Raw genomic sequence first — 6150 nt, 5'->3', positions numbered from 1 at the left:
CTTCTCATGTATAAATAATGAACCAAGTATTCGTCCAATTAACAATGAAGCTCAATACTAATATAATGCTAATACAGTGAGAATTGGAAAATCGATTTCAGATCGTGAAGAAGTTTACAAGCGTTTGCGATTCTTACTATGGGTCATTTTATTTCGACGTATTTTAGAGGGATATATAGCCTATCTCGAGAACTTAATCCTAAGTTTCAAACAATATCATTAATGATATTTTATATCAGAGATAGATGGCGGATTTAGTTACATGTACTGAGTATATGGTCCTACATCTTGTTCTTATATTTTTTTCTGTGTTCTTTGTTTTCGTTTACTTTTTTTCTTTATTTTTCTGAAAACATTCAGACTAACTAAGAATTCTTTCCATAATTAGGTCGATACATTTTGTGAAACGCTATATCTTTATTGATAAGTACTATGCATTGTCATAATGTTACTATTGTCTACCCAAAATCAGTACCAAACATGTTCATAAGACAAACAATTAGAATGATGAGCACGTTTAAGAGGACCTAATTGTGTTTAATCTAATATGCATAAACTTTAAACATAAGCAATATGAATTAAATAACTCTAGATTCGGATTCTGGTTCTTAAGCTTAAGTATTTTTAGTTTCCTAGCTATTTTGGATTTTTATTCCAAACTAATATAGTCACATTTAAAAACATGTGATCTTCGTTGTGATTTTTGGGAGTTGATTTTAATCAACTATCCTATGCAGTTACTCTGGCAAACCGAAAGTGAAACGGTGTTTGGACCTAAGCACAAATCATCACCGCTGACAAGACTAAGTTCTTGAAAATAATAGAAAAAAATTCGATGTAATGTACGCAGAAGCATTGTTTTTCAAGGAAACTTATCTATAAACACTTTGAAAATAGTCAAATTTTATATACTACAAACAATTTAGATATTTTTGTAGTCTGATGTATTCTTACGCCAGAGTTAATATATTCTCGTTCAACCAGACGCTCGGCTGTCTCCGTAAATCTGCGACAAGCAGAGAGGGGACTCTTAACGGGGATATTAACGGAGACAGCCGAGTGTCTAATTAAACGAGACTAGAGTACGATATCAATAGTGCTTGGATCCATACAATTTTTAGAATTGTTTTGATAACTAAAACATACTATAGTAGTTGAAATCTATCTTTAAATATTACACAGCATGATTCATATGGGGTTTCTCGAAATTCTTGTCGGAAAAGTCTAAAAATTCATTTTATGAAAAAAGTGCGTAATTGAAATGCAAACTAGAAACTACTTGCCATGCAAGATAAATTGCTTTTAAGATAAATGATAATCGATAAAATCAACTCCCGTCAGTACTTCAGTACTTTGATTATATATCTGTGACTTCTTTCCAAGTTCAAAGGAACTTAGTATTGAATTTATTTGAATAATAAGAACCTTCTGTTTCAAAAGGGCTTACACTGAATAAACATATACTATTATGAATTTAATTATTAGTAAGACCATTCAATTGCTCTCAATTGTTGTTTTGGTAACCAGAAAAGGGTTTTAGAATACAGATGTTAGTTTTATTAATTAGATGAAATGACAAACCTAATTGTAAACATTTCAAAAAGCAACCTCATGTAGTTTTGATCAATACACCAGCTCCATTCTGAAAGAATGGGGTGAACTAAGGTACATGACTTATAAATACATAATAACTAAGGTTTAAACCAGGTAACGAGCTAAATATAGTAATATTTTAAGCTGAAAAAATTCAAGAATCCTGTAAGCTGTACAATAATGAACGCTAAAGTTAAATTTTCGAAATAATTACAAATGCAATATGTATAAAAGATTTATACTATACGAAAAAGTTTCTTTTATCAATTTCAAACAAAATAAAATAAAGACGTCAGATAATTTTTATCTAAAATGAATGGACACACGTCAGCAACGTTAATGATCGATTCTTGAAATGTTGATTAAAAGGTAAAAATTAGTTTACATAACGAAAACGCACTGTTCACATTACGTTAGTATGGGACACTTGTCGTTATTATTAGAAGGTAATATAAAAGTACATTATAACCAGTATATTTTCGCCTTTAAAATTGTTTAATATGACAATATTTGACCAATAATATGTTTTAAAATATTTTAAAAGGTAAAAATTATAAAAGCCCCAACTGGATTCGAATTCACGACCTACAGATTTATAGTTACTGCTTTTTTATCAGTCGTTAACGCTCTCACCTATTGCACCATTATGTTAGATAATAACATTGAGAAAGAAAAAGTTTATAAAATTATGCTTGATTTTATTGTTTATTTCGATCGAAAATACGTCACAATATGGAGTTGTTCCATACCACTTTTAATCTTTAAAGAGTGCCGGAACTGATTCTAAGATCTTTTAAACATATGCGTCTACTCCATCAGTGTTAATGGGGCTTTTAAAGCGAAATATGCCTTCACTTTAAAAATTGGATGTCTCTTTCTTATCCTTTTTCACTTGTGATTGCGAAAAATAAATAACATTTTTTTGGGGGATAGCTTTTTGCAGCTCTGATGATGTAGCTCTCATCACGTAAAAACTTCAGTATGTGAAGGAGAAAATTGAGGGGGTAGTCTTATGGAAATATGTATATTTATAAAAGATAAAAAGAATTACAAAGGTAACTTTAAAATTTTAAAAGTTTTATTCATTTTACAAAATGCCTGTTTTGTTTGAAACGTGCAATAAAACGATTTTAACATCATCCAAAGACAAGTTATGCAAAAGTTGATAACATTATAATTTCTCTAACTAAGCAGATATTATCAATGCAAAGCATTGTTCGGCTTCTGCATATTGTTCCAATCAAACCTTTAAACAAAATGTTTTTGGTACACTATTGTAATACTGAAACATTAAGTAGCCGACAAATTTTAATAGTCCACAGTATTTAAACAATACTTTTTAACGAGGCTCAATATTCTTACATAGTCAAAAAAGCAGATCTAGGTACGTTCTGCATAGCTAAAACACTCTAAATTTAAGTGTAAACTTAATTGTTAACGTAAAAAAAAACAAACTCGCGTATTTTCATATTCTAGTTTCGAACTGATGTTAGCAAGAACGACAAAACAGAATGCAGACGATTTGCACACTGCGACGACGTCAATGGCGACTAGTTATGATAAATAGTTAAATTAGTAATCAAAATTGAAATGATTTAATGGCAGATTTTTTTTAAATCTTATACCTCTAACTCTTTCATTAGAAAAACTTTTTTTTCATCTTTTTTTTATTTTAACATATTTTATAATGTAAATATACATAGATGCATTGCCTACGTAAGCCTTCTTCATAAAATATTGTTCATTTAATACGTACTGAAATCATAAGCATTTGTTAACCAGTAATCTACCTTCTAAGTAAACAGGAAAATAAGCATTCCATGACTATGCAGTTTATATTTTAGTTTCATTGACTTCCAATTGCTCTCCTTTATTTCAACTGAACAGAAGACGCCTTTCAGGTTTGATAATGAAGACCTTCCACAAATACTGAGAAGTAAATGCAAGACGTCTGCCTGGGGATTATCTATGGTGGTGCTATGGTTTTCTCAAACCCGAATAGAAAATAAAATACTGATATTAAAGAATCAAAGATATCGTTTTGTGGATTGTTTAATATCAATATTAACTGTTATAATTATTATGAATGAACACAGAGAGGAAACAAATTTTTTTTTAATTCAACAGTGCGTAAAAACATCTCAATAGTATGTAAATAATGGAATTCCATCGAATACGATTCTTATTTTGTCATGTTTTTTGTTTGTTTGAACAATAGACTTGCCAACATTGATTAAGTAGGATTATGTGGTTGTTTTCAATTGATTTTTTACATTTTAACCATCATTAATATATGTTTTAAACAATGCCTTTAAACAAAACCTCACGAAATTTCTTTCATTGCACTTAATCATTCATTTAACATATACGGTTTCAATTGTCAATATTTTGAAGCTTAATCAATTCATTTTTGAGCTGTCGTCTGCTTAGATATACAAAATATGAATGACAGTAATACTCTTCAAACATTTGTGGTTATTTATCTCCTATTGAGCAAAACATTTAGAAATTGATTAAACTTCCAGTGTCGAATAAAGCAGGAAGAGTCAATAACTTGGATGACTTGTTTTTGTCTAACATGATGGTAAGCATATTAGTGATCATTCAATTTCAAAATAAAATCCGGTTTTGAGCTTAATCTAGTAAAAATGTTGCGCATTTAGATATTACAAGAGTGTTCATCAGGTTCTGTTACTTTACCCATTTCTTCAGCAGTTTTGTGCAATTTCATAGCTTTTTTGTTAGCCTAGCAGTATATCATTCCTTACATTTGAAATATGATAAATTCATATTTTCATATAAAATATTTTTCTCTCTCCGTTATGTGTAAGATATGTGTCCAACCCTTTGTCATATATGTCAATCCAAATGATACATATAATGTGAATGTTTTAATTGCAAGCATATTGTTAAAAAGGCAGGAATTTTACTTTGTTTGACTTTTTGCTATGGTGTATAATATCTTTTTAACATTTTACAAGTTCACTTTGGTAGTTTGTAAAAACGTTCTATTTGTACTATTGCAGCTTTAAGTCTGCCACTTTTTTTTAGCATATTGTTATCATTCTGAAACTGTATTTTTTTATTTGAATATAAATGTAATTTAATACACTAGGGAGATCATTGGATTATGGTTTTATGATGTGATGTATTGTGTAAGAGTGTATTTGTTTATCTTTTATGATTCCCTGTCGTCATTTTTAGTGAATGATAATTTCATCCACCTATATTGACATTTGTGTGACTTTTTGGATAAAGGAAGACAGGAAGAAAATGAAATATTTAACCAAGCTTGTGTGCAAAAACACTATTTTTAGATTTTTTAGACATATATTTTGTTTCTGTATACTGTATACGTATATAGTGTTCGTTTAAAAGACTGGGCTAACTGGCTAATGGTTAAATTGTCTTTACATTTTAAACATTTACAACATTTAGGACGATGATAAAGTATTAATTAAAAGCTTGGCACTTTTACCATCGTAATAGATGTCCATAGTTAATTATGATCAACACATTATACGATCTGTCATTATCTTCAGATAATAAAGAACGCTAAATTAATAAACAAAATTAAAAACTGACAATAATCGAACAATTATTCATAAAATTTGAAACTGTTTCGCATAAAAACTGGTGCAATCAATTTTATAACATTTGAATGAACGCTTAATGATACATCGTTGTTTGTAGTAAAAGGGACCGATCATGTCGTTTAGTATACCATAACCGCTTCCGGACAAATGTTTCGCTCAGTGATACATGTAAAATTCCATCTTGAGCAGAGTTTGAAAACGTAATGATTGATGGCATTCTGCATTTAATTGGAGGGTGTATTATAAACAGAGTATACAAACGCTTGTAAATTGGAGATACTAGTAAAGCAGTAAGCTATGCGGCTATACTAATATACTGACTGATATTGTAAAAGCTCTCTACAACCATTTCAGGTGAAATTAATATATCATCAGTGATTTTAAAACCATATCATTTTTTCATTCAACTTGTTTTAAATACGTTATGAATTGTTTTCAATAACACATAGCATGACGTGGTAATGGATCTAAAATTTGTAGCGGATATCTGAAATTATCGAACCTTAACGCTTTGAGATGCAACATTAATTCGCGATTAAATGCATAAAAATACAAAATTCTTATTTCGTTTTTCCATAAATTATCTCTTGCTATGGTTTTCAACTTGAATTTCAATGGATCATTAGGTTGTCGGGTAACTGACTTTTAAAAAAAAAAATATTTTATACAAAAACTTTCTTATATTTAAAATATCGATAATGAAATGTATAAATAGTTATAATTAACTGTTCAAATAAGGCTAAAGAACTGGAAATAAATAATGTTAACCTAGTTTTTAGTAATATAACTATTGTCCATACTGTTTTAAAATTCCTCGCACTATTGATGATTTAATGATCGTCTGTAAAGTTTTGTAATTTTATTCTTGTGTTTTCACTTGATGTTATTTTATTGCGAGGAATTATCATAAGCTTAGAGGCGCCATTCAGCAATTTTAGGGAAGTTTATAACATGTATAAGA

This window comes from Crassostrea angulata, chromosome 6 (genome assembly GCF_025612915.1).
Source record: "Crassostrea angulata isolate pt1a10 chromosome 6, ASM2561291v2, whole genome shotgun sequence".
NCBI classification, from domain to species: domain Eukaryota; kingdom Metazoa; phylum Mollusca; class Bivalvia; order Ostreida; family Ostreidae; genus Magallana; species Magallana angulata.
The sequence above is the reverse complement of the archived record's forward strand: the minus strand, read 5'-3'. Positions refer to the sequence as shown.